Source organism: Anolis sagrei, chromosome Y (assembly GCF_037176765.1).
Source record: "Anolis sagrei isolate rAnoSag1 chromosome Y, rAnoSag1.mat, whole genome shotgun sequence".
Lineage (NCBI taxonomy): Eukaryota > Metazoa > Chordata > Lepidosauria > Squamata > Dactyloidae > Anolis > Anolis sagrei.
The window spans coordinates 2321199-2335437 of record NC_090035.1 but is presented as its reverse complement, the minus strand read 5'-3'; positions in this window follow the sequence as shown (position 1 = coordinate 2335437).

The window sequence follows — 14239 nt, the reverse complement described above, 5'->3', positions numbered from 1 at the left end:
ACTTCAACTCCCACCATTCCTTCAGAACTTGGACAACATCCTTCAGTATGTGGATGACATAGTCATATCACAGGCCAACTTGGGCTCTCCTTCCAGGTGTTTTGGACTTCAACTCCCACCATTCCTTCAGAACTTGGACAACATCCTTCAGTATGTGGATGACATACTCATATCACAGGCCAACTTGGGCTCTCCTTCCAGGTGTTTTGGACTTCAACTCCCACAATTCCTTCAGGACTTGGACAACATCCTTCAGTATGTGGATGACATACTCATATCACAGGCCAACTTGGGCTCTCCTTCCAGGTGTTTTGGACTTCAACTCCCACCATTCCTTCAGAACTTGGACAACATCCTTCAGTATGTGGATGACATACTCATATCACAGGCCAACTTGGGCTCTCCTTCCAGGTGTTTTGGACTTCAACTCCCACCATTCCTTCAGAACTTGGACAACATCCTTCAGTATGTGGATGACATAGTCATATCACAGGCCAACTTGGGCTCTCCTTCCAGGTGTTTTGGACTTCAACTCCCACCATTCCTTCAGAACTTGGACAACATCCTTCAGTATGTGGATGACATACTCATATCACAGGCCAACTTGGGCTCTCCTTCCAGGTGTTTTGGACTTCAACTCCCACCATTCCTTCAGGACTTGGACAACATCCTTCAGTACACGGACGACATACTCCTAGCAAAGGCATGGGCAAACTTGGGTCCTCTTCCAGGAGTTTTGGACTTCAACTACCTCAAATCCTTCAGCACGTGGATGACATACTCATAACACAGGCATGGGCCAACTTGGGTTCTCCTTCCAGGAGTTTTGGACTTCAACTACCTCAATTCCTTCAGAACTTGGACAACATACTTCAGTACATGGATGACATACTCATAACACAGGCATGGGCCAACTTGGGTTCTCCTTCCAGGTGTTTTGGACTTCAACTCCCACCATTCCTTCAGAACTTGGACAACATCCTTCAGTATGTGGACAACATACTCATAGCACAGGCATGGCCCAACTTGGGCCTTCCAAGTGTTTTCAACTTCAAGTCCCACCATTCCTAACAGCCTTGGGCCTTTTCGTTTTCCCTTTCCTATTCACCAATCTGTTGAAGAGCAAAACCTTGTTTAGCATTAATCATGATTTACCACATTGTTAATGTGACGGCAAATGACAGTTAAGCCCAAGACGGAAGAGAGAGTGGGGTTCACCCCAGATAAGGTTGAGAGCATGCGCCACTTTGAATGGCTTCAGATGTGCAAACAGCTTGACCATAGCTAGGATCAGACCAAAAATACTCCGCACAACCCATTTCTTTGGCGAGGGTCTCTCAGAGTCTTTTCTTAGCATAAAGCCTGAAGATAAATACTATCTCCTGCCTTGTCGGCAGATCCTGAGATTTGTTTTTGAGCCTGTTCCTATGGCTGCAAAGCCCTGACCACAAACATTTCAATGGCCAATCACCACGTTCTAGGGTTATGATGGGGGTAAAGCGGCGGCTGTTTGAAGATGTCGGTTTCATTCGTGACACTCCCGTTGAACTGCAAACATTCCAGCCTCTCCTCTCAAAATCCAAAAAGAAAAGAAAAGAAATGCGATATAAATAACTCCTCGTTTTCCAGCGTTTGGCCATATAAGGAATCAAGGGATTTGGAGGAAAGCTTCAGATCTACAGAAGATGACTCGAGTTGTGTTCGACCCATTGATAAGTCATCCCAGAAGAACAGCAGCGTCTGTAACCAATGCTTTTGGGTGCAATTTCTCCTGGAGGACAATTTCTCTGAACATTAGACAGGATTATGGTAACCCTCAAATGGCTGTTGAATCCATTTAACATCTACATGAAACCGCTGGGGGAGATCATCCAGAGTTTGGGGGTGCGGGGTCACCTGTACGCAGATGATGTCCAACTCTGTCACTCCTTCCCACCTGCTACTAAGGGGCTGCTCAGGTCCCGAACCGGTGTTTGGCTGCTGTGACGATCTGGATGAGGGCGAACAAATTGAAATTGAATCCAGGTAAGACAGAGGTACTCCTGGTCAGTCGCAAGGCTGAACACGGCATACAGAAGAGGATCTACAAGCCACTCTAAACACCTTTGCAGAAGCATACATGAAGCTCGGCCTGTCACTGAACATCGAGAAAACCAAAGTGCTCTTCCAGCAGACACCAGCCACCCCCTCTCCAATGCCAGAGATACAGCTTAATGGTGTAACATTAGAAAATGTCGACCATTTCCGCTCCCTTGGCAGCCACCTCTCCACCAAAGTCAACATCGATGCCGAAATACAACACCGCCTGAGCTCTGCAAGTGCAGCATTTTCCCGAATGAAGCAGAGAGTGTTTGAGGACCGGGACATCCGTAGGGAGACCAAGGGGCTTGTCTATAAAGCTATTGTCCTCCCAACCCTGCTCTATGCCTGCGAGACGTGGACTGTCTACAGACATCACATGCAACTCCTGGAATGATTCCATCAGCGCTGCCTCCAGAAAATCCTGCAAATAACTTGGGAAGACAAGCGGACAAACGTCAGCGTGCTGGAAGAAGCAAAGACCACCAATATTGAAGCGATGGTCCTCCGCCATCAACTCTGCTGGACCAGCCACGTTGTCCGGATGCCCAACCAACGTCTCCCAAAGCAGTTGCTCTACTCCGAACTCAAGAACGGAAAATGGAATGTCGGTGAGCAGGAAAAGAGATTGAAAGACGGGCTCAAAGCCAACCTTAAAAACTCTGGCATGGACGGTGAGAAGTGGGAAGCCCTGGCCCTTGACTGCTCCAGCTGGAGGTCAGCTGTGACCAGCAGTGCTGCAGAATTTGAAGAGGCATGAATGGAGGGCGAAAGGGAGAAATGTGCCAAGAGGAAGGTGCATTAAGCCAACCCCGACTGAGACCATCTTCCACCTGGAAACCAATGCCCTCACTACATGAGAAGATGTAGATCAAGAAATAGGGCTGCACAGTCACCTACGGACCCACCCTACTCGGACAACGAGGGATCGCCTAAGTAAGTATGTAAACAAATCTGCTTAGCCTGGCCCTAGTTTTGCCAATGCCGTAGCCTTTTGAAATGCTGCTATCTTCCCCACAGCAGGTACCAGCGAGTTCCCGATGCTCCCTTCTCCTTGAACATAAATAGGATGTCCATGGCTATTCAATCATTACCTGAAGATATCATATTTACCACGGTGGAAAATGAGATTCAGTTGCAATCCCTTTTCAAGCTATTAAATGTGCTCGCGCATCCCTCACGGCTCGGCAACCAGACCAGAATACATTCCAGAAATGGGTAACGGAGGGGCAGAAGGGAGGAGGCATCCTCTCTCCAACCTCCGAAGGCTGAGTTCCTCCAGAATGCGCCGTGAATTGAGATGGGCTTTGTGGAAGCAATCTCCAATACGCAGGAAAAGCCACTTTCAAGGGGAAGCTATTAAATAAGATGTCAGAGGGAAGGCACACTCAAGTCCTATCTCTTCCACAGACAGCCCACCTTCTTTCATCTCAAATTCCATTTCGGGAATTGGACATGCATGGAAAGTTTGCCAATTAGAAAAGAGTTAAATTCACCCAACTGACTTTTCTAGCTGAAGCATTTACTAGGTGGAGAGGGTGCAAAGAGAAGGTTAACCTGTGTTGGCACCAGAGGCGGCCGTAGGTAATTTTCAATGGTAAGCAAACAGTATTTTGGCGCCCCCCCCCCCCCAACCAATCATTGATATATATTTTCTGTTTGTCGTGGGAGTTCTGTGTTCCATATTTGGTTCAATTTCATCATTGGTGGAGTTCAGAATGCTCTTTCATTGTAAGTAAACTATACATCCCAGTAACTACACTTGCCGCATTTGCTCCCTTACCTGGCCCACTTTGGGTCCGGAGGTGTGCCTGAAGACCCCGGCATGTGCACCAAAAGTCACCTCTTCTCCTGACTTTCTCCTCAGCCATTGGGACCGAGAGAGAGAGAGAGAGAGAGAGAGAGAGCTAGAGAGAGAGAGAGAGAGGTGGAGAAGTCCACCTTTCCTGAAGGTAGGCACAAAAACAAAGGAGGGAGCGGAGGTGGGAGATACCTCCAGCCGGAGGGGCTCTCTCTCTCTCTCTCTCTCTCTCTCTTGGTCCCAATAGCTGAAGAGAAAATCAGAAGAGGTGACTTTTGGGGTCTTCAAACATGCCTCCGGACCCGAAGCGGGCCAGGCGCGGCGGCTCCGCCCCTTGGCCCACCCGTGGATTGGGGAGAGGAGAGCTCCGGGGGATCAGGAAAGGGAGCCAGTCATGGGGAAGGGATCGAACACAGAGAACGATTGAGTGCTCACTCTGCTCGTGCACCCAGTAGCCAGGTGGAGCAGGAACGAGAGGGGCGAGGCGAGGCTCAAGGGCCCGGCCCCTTTGGGAAGAGGATCGCCTGGTAGTGAGGCAAGGAAGCCGAGGCTCCCCCCGGACTGCTAGGGCTGTTGTGAGCTGAGGGGGGGGGGGGCGCTCCTCAAGTGGCGGTCGAGGGGCATTTACAGAGGTGCCTCTGCGCCCCTGGCAAAAAAAGTGTTCTGCGACCGCTTACTTCGCGTAATGGATGAGCCGCCCCTGGTTGGCACTTTTGAATCATAGAGTAATAGAGTTGGAGCGGACCACATGGGCCTTCCAGTCCAACCCCCTGCCATGCTGGAAAAGCACAATCAAAGTATCCCTGACAGATGGCCATCCAGCCTCTGTTTGAAGGTTTCCACCCTCCTTGGCAGAGAGTTCCACTGTTGAACAGCTCATACAGTCAGGAAGTTCTTCCTAATGTTCAGTTGGAATCTCCTCTCCTGTAATTTGAACTCATGGCTCCATTGAGACCTAGTTTCAAGGGCAGCAGAAAACAAGTCTGCTCCATCTTCCTTACAACACCCTTTCACATAGGTATACATGGCTCTCAACCTTCTCGTCTACAGGCTAAACATAGAACCATAGAATCAAAGAGTTGGAAGAGACCTCCTGGGCCACCATCCAGTCCAACCTCATTCTGCCAAGAAACAGGAATATTGCATTCAAATCACCCCCGACAGATAGCCATCCACCCTCTGCTTAAAAGCTTCCAAAGAAGGAGCCTTCACCACACTCCCTCCAGGGCAGAGTTCCACTGTTGAACAGCTCTCACAGTAGAATCATAGAATCAAAGAGTTGGAAGAGACCTCCTGGGCCATCCAGTCCAACCCCATTCTGCCAAGAAGCAGGAATACTGCATTCAAATCACCCCTGACAGATGGCCATCCAGCCTCTGTTTCAAAGCTTCCAAAGAAGGAGCCTCCACCACACTCCGGGGCAGAGAGTTCCACTGCTGAATGGAACTCTTCCTCAGGAAGTTCTTCCTCATGTTCAGTTGGAATCTCCTTTCTTGTAGTTTGAAGCCATTGTTCCATTGCGCTAGTCTCCAGGGAAGCAGAACACAAGAGGGTGCGAAGAGAAGGTCAACTTGTGTTGGCACCTTCGAATCATAGAGTAATAGAGTTGGAGGGGACCACATGGGCCTTCCAGTCCAACCTCCTGCCATGCCAGAAAAGCACAATCATAGAATCATAGAGTTGGAAGAGACCTTGTGGGCCATCCAGTCCAACCCCATTCTGCTAAGAAGCAGGAAAATCGCATTCAAATCACCCCTGACAGATGGCCATCCAGCCTCTGTTTAAAAGCTTCCAAAGAAGGAGCCTCCACCACACTCCGGGGCAGAGAGTTCCACTGCTGAATGGCTCTCACAGTCAGGAAGTTCTTCCTCATGTTCAGATGGAATCTTCTTTCTTGTAGTTTGAAGGCGTTATTCCATTGCATCCTAGTCTTCAGGGAAGCAGAAAGGACGCTCCCTCCCTCCTCCCTGTGGCTTCCCCTCACATATTTATACATGACTATCATCATGTCTCCTCTCAGCCTTCTCTTCTTCAGGCTAAACATGGCCAGCTCTTTAAGTCGCTCCTCATAGGGCTTGTTCTCCAGACCCTTGATCATTTTAGTCACCCTCCTCTGGACACATTCAAGTTTGTCAATTGTGGGGCCCAGAATTGGACACAATGTGATTCCAGGTGTGATCTAACCAAGGCAGAATAGAGCATGGGGAGCAGGACTTCCCTAGATCTAGACACTAGGTTCCTATTAATACAGGCCAAAATCCCATTGGCTTTTTTGCTGCTGCATGACATTGTTGGCTCATGTTTAACTTGCTGTTCACGAGGACTCCATGATCTTTTCCCCTGACAGATGGCCATCCAGCCTCTGTTTGAAGGTTTCCAAAGAAAGAGCTTCTATTTTCCTTGGCAGAGAGTTCCACTGTTGAACAGCTCATACGGTCGGGAAGTTCAGTTGGAATCTCCTCTCCTGTAATTTGAACTCATGGCTCCACTGAGTCCTAGTTTCAAGGGCAGCAGAAAACAAGCCTGCTCCATCTTCCTTACGGCACCCTTTCACATAGGTATTGTGCTGTCACACGCTGGGCCTGTAGCAATTGCCTATTAACAGGACGTGGTCTCTATATGCCCAGCGGGACGCCTAGGGTGCCTCGGCTGAGAGGCCCTATGGATTTCCCTATATCGGCTAAGCAGTGTAATTTATCTAGTGGTGTAGGGCTCAGACACCCCGTATATTTGTCGTGTCAGAGCAACCAGTCCATTATATTACATTTCTAACAGAACAAAGCAAACAAACAGACAAATACAAAACTTGTGAGTTTGGTAGTGGATTAAATGTCCTTTGACCAGTCTCTGTCCCCTTGGAGTGCCTCTGGTGTTGCCGCAAGAAGGTCCTCCCTTGTGCATGTGGCAGGGCTCAGGGTGCATTGCAGCAGGTGGTCAGTGGTTGGCTCTGCTTCTTGGCAGGGGGTTGGACTGGATGGCCCATGAGGTCTTTTCCAACTCTTTGATTCTATGATTCTATGATTCTTCTCCACACTCGCATGTCGAGGATTCCACTTTGTAGCCCCATTTCTTAAGATTGGCTCTGCATCTCGTGGTGCCAGAGCGCAGTCTGTTCAGTGCCTTCCAAGTCACCCAGTCTTCTGTGTGCCCAGGGGGGAGTCTCTCATTTGGTGTAAGCCATTGGTTGAGGTGCTGGATTTGAGCCTGTCACTTTTGGACTCTCGCTTGCTGAGGTGTTCCAGCGAGTGTCTCTGTAGATCTTAGAAAACTATTTCTTGATTTAAGTGGTTGACGTGCTGGTGATACCCAAACAAGGGATGAGCTGGAGATGTCTCTGCCTTGGTCCTTTCACTATTGGCTGCTCCTTTCCGGCGGATGTCAGGTGGTGCAATACCGGCTAAGCAGTGTAATTTCTCCAGTGGTGTCGGGCGCAAACACCCCGTGATAATGCGGCATGTCTCATTCAGAGCCACATCCACTGTTTTAGCGTGGTGGGATGTGTTCCACACTGGGCATGCGTACTCAGCAGCAGAGTAGCATAGCGCAAGGGCAGATGTCTTCACTGTGCCTGGTTGTGATCCCCAGGTTGGAGCCAGAGCTTGATCTCATGTCGTACTTGTAGACTAGATATGTGTTTGGCTCGTATGAGAAAGAGAACCTCAATCCCAATAAGTATCAGATTTGATCCAGCAAAGGTTCACATTTTGATGTGACTCCAGGAGGAATGCACTCTTTTTCTTCGTCACTCAACGGCTTGTCTAGGTCTGTTTTCACGAGGCTGTTGCTACATGCCGTATAGGTTCAATATTCCCTCCCCACTCCATTTAAACCCTGCCAGAAATGCTAATCTCTCTCTTTCTCATGGTGGAATCAGAGCTTGGAAAAATTACTCTAGAAAGATAGCATACATTAGCTTCAGAAACAGTATAAACAAAAATGTGCTTGTTGTTACCTGCTGGAGCCCAGCAAGAATATATATATATATATATATATATATATATATATATATATATATATATACACAGGGTTAGTCAAAATGCATAGGCCAATAAGCCATTCAATTGAATGGCTTATTGGCCTATGCATTTTGACTAACCCTGTATATAATGTTAAAACAGGCCTTCTCCAATGAGACTTCAACAATGTTTTGAAGTAGATAATGAAAAAAATTGGAGGATTCATGCCATGTTTGTTAAAACAATGGAAAATAATGATGTCATTCCTTGGCAGTGAAAGGAAAGTTGCAATTGAGTGTGTCTATACCAGGCATGGGCAAACTTCGGCTTTCCAGGTGTTTTGGACTTCAACTCCCACAATTCCTTAAGCAGCTGAGGGGGGAAAGGAAAGGGCCTGAGGATGTTAGGAATGGTGGGAGCTGAAGTCCAAAACACATGGAAACAGGGCCCAGGTTTGCCCATGCCTGTGCTATGAGTATGTCGTCCATGTACTGAAGGATGTTGACCAAGTTCTGAAGGAATGGTGGGAATTGAAGTCCAAAACACGTTAAGGAGAGCCCAAGTTGGCCCATGCCTGTGCTATGAGTATGTCCTCCACATACTGAAGAATGTTGTCCACATACTGAAGGAATTGTGGAAGCTGAAGTCCAAAACACCTGGAGGACCCAAGTTGGCCCATGCCTGTGCTATGAGTATGTCCTGCACATACTGAAGGATGTCATCCACGTACTGTTGGAATTGAGGGAGTTGAAGTCCAAAACATTTGGAAGGCCCAAGTTGGCCCATGCCTGTTCTTTGAGTATGTCCTCCACATACTAAAGGATGTGGTCCACGTACTGAAGGAATTGAGGGAGCTGAATCTCAAAACATTTGGAGGGACCAACTCAGCTCATGCCTGTGCTATGACTATGTCCTCCACATACTGAAGGATGTTGTCCACATACTGAAGAAATTGAGGGAGTTGAAGTCCAAAACATTTGGAGGGCCCAAGTTGGCCCATTCCTCTGCTATGAGCATGTCATCCACATACTGAAGGATGTTGACCACGTACTGAAGGAATTGTGGGAGTTGAAGTCCAAAATACCTGGAGGGAGGGCCCAAGTTGGCCCATGCCTGTGCTATGAGTATGTCCTCCACATACTGAAGGATGTTGTCCACGTACTTAAGGAATTGAGGGAGCCGAAGTCCAAAACATTTGGAGGGTGAAATTTGCCCATGCCTGTGCTATGAGTATGTCCTCCACATACTGAAGGATGTCATCCATGTACTGAAGGAATTGTGGGAGTTGAAGTCCAAAACACCTGGAAGGCCAAAGTTTGTCCAAGCCTTGTAGTTCAGCCAGAGGCTGTAGATGAGGGGATTGTTCTATCAGAGTTTGTGAGGACTGATGGGCTTTCCAGTGTGGGGAATGAGAGGATCAAGATTCTGTCTGGGAGAATGAGTCTGTGTCTGGTGAGAGAGAAACAGCTTCGGAGCAGAGCGTAGAGGGAGATACTGTGGCATCAGAAGATAGGGAGAACATTTCCCCTAGTCATTCCTTTGCAATGGTAGTTAAGGAGCTGGAAGAGAGAGAGAGATCTTTCCTCTGGGAACATACATGAAGTTAGTAGGAGTTTGAGGCTCGATCTCCAGGAAGTGGGGGCAAGATTATGGAGGTCGCAGAGACTCCGTGAGAGACAACAGAGTGAGAAATCCTTGAAGCAACAGAGCAGATGACAAAGGTATGACTTCATGGCTTGGTGGTACTTAAATTAAAAGATTGTTTACTAAATCGGTTAGTACAGGCAACACTGTGTTACGGTGTACACCTTGGTCTTGTTTCACGTTCAAGTGTATGCTTAAGTTCTTTGGGAAAGTTTTGTGCTCATTTTCATAGACTCATGTTTTGGAAGAAGTTCCTATGTTCCTGGTTATGGATTTATGCTTAAGTTTTGACTCTTGTTTTTCCATAAACCTTGTCTCTTTTGGAACAGAACTCTAATGTATAGACTATTGCCTTTTAATAGGCTTTTCCTATTGCTTTTTGGGAAATTGCTTTTTGTATTGCCTTTTTGCTATTTATATATTGGCTTTTCTTCAATAAACTGTTTAGTTAGTAATATTGGACTCTTAGTTATTTATTTGTCATGTCAGGGCAACCAGTCAATTATATTACATTTCTAACAGAACAAAGCAAACAAACAGACAAAATACAAAATTTGTGAGTTTGGTAGTGGATTAAATGTCCTTTGAGCAGTATCTGGTCCCTTGGAGTGCCTCTGGTGTTGCTGCAAGAAGGTCCTCCCTTGTGCATGTGGCAGGGCTCAGGGTGCATTGCAGTAGGTGGTCAGTGGTTTGCTCTTCTCCACACTCGCATGTCGAGGATTCTACTTTGTGGCCCCATTTCTTGAGGTTGGCTCTGCATCTCGTGGTGCCAGAGCGCAGTCTGTTCACCGCCTTCCAAGTCGCCCAGTCTTCTGTGTGCCCAGGGGGGAGTCTCTCATTTGGTATCAGCCATTGGTTGACGTTCTGGGTTTGAGCCTGCCACTTTTGGACTCTCGCTTGCTGGGGTGTTCCAGCGAGTGTCTCTGTAAATCTTAGAAAACTATTTCTTGATTTTAAGTCATTGACGTGCTGGCTGATACCCAAACAGGGGATGAGCTGGAGATGTCTCTGCCTTGATCCTTTCACTATTGGCTGCTACTTCCTGGCGGATGTCAGGTGGTGCAATACTGGCTCAGCAGTGTAATTTCTCCAGTGGTGTAGGGCGCAGACATCCCATAATAATGCGGCATGTCTCATTCAGAGCCACATCCACTGTTTTAGTGTGGTGAGATGTATTCCACACTGGACATGCGTACTCAGCAGCAGAGTAGCATAGCGCAAGGGCAGATGTCTTCACTGTGTCTGGTTGTGATCCCCAGGTTGTGCCAGTCAGCTTGCGTATGATATTGTTTCTAGCACCCACTTTTTGCTTGATGTTCAGGCAGTGCTTCTTGTAGGTCAGAGCACAGTCCAGAGTGACTCCTCCCTGGTATTTGGGTGAGCTGCAATGCTCCAGTGGGATTCCTTCCCATGTGATCTTCAGAGCTCGGGATGTTTGTCTGTTCTTGAGATGAAAGGCACATGTCTGTGTTTTAGATGGGTTGGGGATCAGCTGGTTTTCCCTGTAGTAGGCAGTAAGAGATTGGCACTACTTTAACTGCAATGGCTCAGTGCTTCCTGTGTATTGCTTTGTGTGACTGCTGGCTGTTAAGATGGGTTTGGGGAATTGGAGCAGAAGACAACATGTAATTGGGCATTTAGAACCACAATTGCATCTATACCGTAGAATTAATGCAGTTTGACACCACTGCTATAGTTCAATGCTATTGAATCCCAGGAATTGGACAGACACCAGCACTCTTTGGCAGAGAGGCTTCACCAAATTACAGTTCCCATTATTCCAAAGCATTAAGCCGAGGCAGTTCAAGTGGTGCCAAACTGCATGAATTACACATTGCATCTGAGATGTAGGATCCTGGCCAATATTATTATTTAGTTTTCTAGTGAGTGGGAGAATATTACTTTCCTAAACGATGCTGAGTATCAGGTCGTGGAACACGAGATTCGGGCTATTCCCAAGTCAAGTTCCTTCAAGCACCACTTGGCCATTAGTCCTCCGTTCACCAATAAACATTCCCTCGCTCTTGCGAGAAGATCAGAGGAGCCCACCCAAGTTTGCTCAGAGGAAAAAATGGTGCTGCCTCATTGTCATCTCGTCCCGCCGAGGGAGAAAAGTCGGCCGAGTTTACAAAAACCTTGTTTGTTGTGCTGAGTATAAGCTGAGGTTGGGAGAGTGGGTATGAAGGGTAATAGGCATGGGCTATTTTGGAAGAGGATGACAAACGACCCAGTCATAATTCATTAGCGGTGTAATGTTGGGTGAAATGTTATGGGAACCGGGGTTTTGCACGATTGTTCTTCCACTGGTGGGTTGTAATTGACAATTGGGCGGCATTCCATCCCGGGAAGAGTTACAGCTTTGTTTTCCTTTTCTGTTTGTATTTTTTTTTTCAAAAGATGAGGTCTGAACAAAAGTAAAAGTCAGAGCAAATGTTGTGGTTTGTTCTGGGACAGCCACACCAGGAGCTCCAGCTTATCTTGCTATTGGTTGATTGCTGCATGTACAGGGTTAGTCAAAATGAATAGGCCAATAAGAAAATTAATTGTACCCGAATGTATGTTTACTGTAACCAAACCACAGCTACGTAGCGACAGATAAACTATCAAAGTTTTTTTTGAGCAACACACATGTACACTGTGTTCCGACCTCCATTACCGCTGACCTTGGACGACTTAAAACAGCGCATATGTGCTGCATTCGATGCCATTACGTCGGATGTGCTGCAACGGATGTGGAATGAACTGGACTATCGCTTGGACGTCTGCCGTGTCACACGGGGCGCCCATATCGAACATCTCTGAAGGTGAGACAAAACTTTGATAATTTATCTGTCGATACGTAGCTGTAGTTTGGTTACAATAAACATACATTCGTCTAAAATTAATTTTCTTATTGGCCTATTCATTTTGACTAACCCTGTATTTTGAAGTTCTATGCCTTTGCAGTTAGATGGCTTTCCTTACTTTGCAGCTATTGGGTCAATTGCTTGTCAATTATTATTAGGTTCCCTAGTCCCCAGGCCTGTAGCGAGGGGGGGGGGGGGGTTAGGGGTTCAACCCCCCACCCCCCGAAATGTTTCAGATTTTTTTTAAAAAAACTGGTTTACTCATGAATTTTAGCTGGTTAACCCAATCCCCATGTTAAGTCTATGAGATGCAAAAAATCAAGAGTCCCTCCAGAACTGCAAGCACCATCTCAAGCAAATATTAGCAATGTTTTCACACTGTCCTTACTTGCAGCAATAGCCGATGTAGTTGTTCTGGTGCAGCTGTACCAGGAGCTCCAACTTTATTTGCTTTGTATTAAATGTTTGCTTGCAGTCCTAGGTTTCAGGGACTCTGCAGATAGATGGCTTCTTTGGTTGCAGTCATAGGGCAAGTCACCTGTCCATCATTGTTAAGTTTTGGTTCCGCCCCTTGCTCAGGGCAATTGGGAAGGGAAGGGAGCCATTTTTAGTTAGTCTCAGCAAGGTAAGCTTATGTATAGGATGTGTGCAAGCTTCCCCTATACAAAAGCTTCAACCCTTAAGACCTTCCGGGGGAGAAAGGTCTTAAGAGTCTCCAAAGAATTTCCAGGAAAATAGCCCTAAAGACCAAAGAACTCCAGCTGGAGAACATCTACTGCCTTGCTGGTAGGTCCACTCGGCGTTCGAGACGCAGTTCGACCCGGTAGCGGAGCCCACATCAGTAAGGGTTAGATTACAGTCAGCCTGGGAGAAGTTAAAACGGGGATTTTCCTTTAAAGAAGAAGTTATTGAAGACAGTTGCCTGTCCTTCGTGGGCAAGATTAGGAATTCACCAGTTGCCTAAAAGCTGGGAATCATTTGCTTAACTTTACTGAAGACAAGAGAAGTTTCTGTTTATTGTTCATTAATAAAAGACTTTGTTGTACTTCTGAAGCCATCTAAAGACTGTTTGTGGTGGAAACCTCTGAGAACTTCTCTTTAGGCCCCCTGGCTTCCCGCTGGGCAAAGGTTGCACATCCTGTTCTAAAGACAATTATTTGCAGGCCCAGCGCGCGACAGAACAGTAGTGAAGCAACCAAGTTGGGGGGGGGGTGTTGTTGAATGCTCTCATTAAGGAGCCCAGACTTGGTGGAGGTGGTTGACAAGGGTGGAGCTGCAGGCTATTGAAGGCTGCTTTGCCCCCTGCTGTGCTCTTTGCTTTAGCGTGAGCTAGGAGACAGGTTTCAACCTCCCCCCCGTGAAATTTTCACCCTCCCCCCCGAAAATTTCAATCCCTCCCGAAATTTTTTTCTGGCTACGGCCCTGCTAGTCCTGCCCCCTTTTTATGCTTTGGAGGGAAGTGAGCCATTTTGTTAGTTAGTCTAAGCTAGGTCAGCCAATGTGTAGGATGTGTGTAACTTCCCCTGTACAAAGGCTTAAACCTTTAAGAATCCTCAGGGAAAGAACGCCAGGGAAGCATTCCCACAGCTTTAAGCAATCCAGGGGAGAACAGCTTTAAGAACTCCAGGAAAAGAGCTTTAAAGACTAAAGAACTCCAGCTGGAGAACATCCACTGCCTTGCTGGTAGGTCCACTTGGCGTTTGAGATGCAGTTCGGCCCGGTAGTGGAGCACACATCAGCGAGGGTTGGATTTCAGTCAGCCTGGGAGAAGTTGAAAAGGGGAATTTTCCTTTAAAGAAAACGTTATTGAAGATAGTGCCTGTCCCCTGTGGACAAGATTGAGAGAACCAATACTTTATCAAGAAAGCCTTGCAGTTCCTGTTTGATTTCATTAATAAAAGACTTTGTTGTAC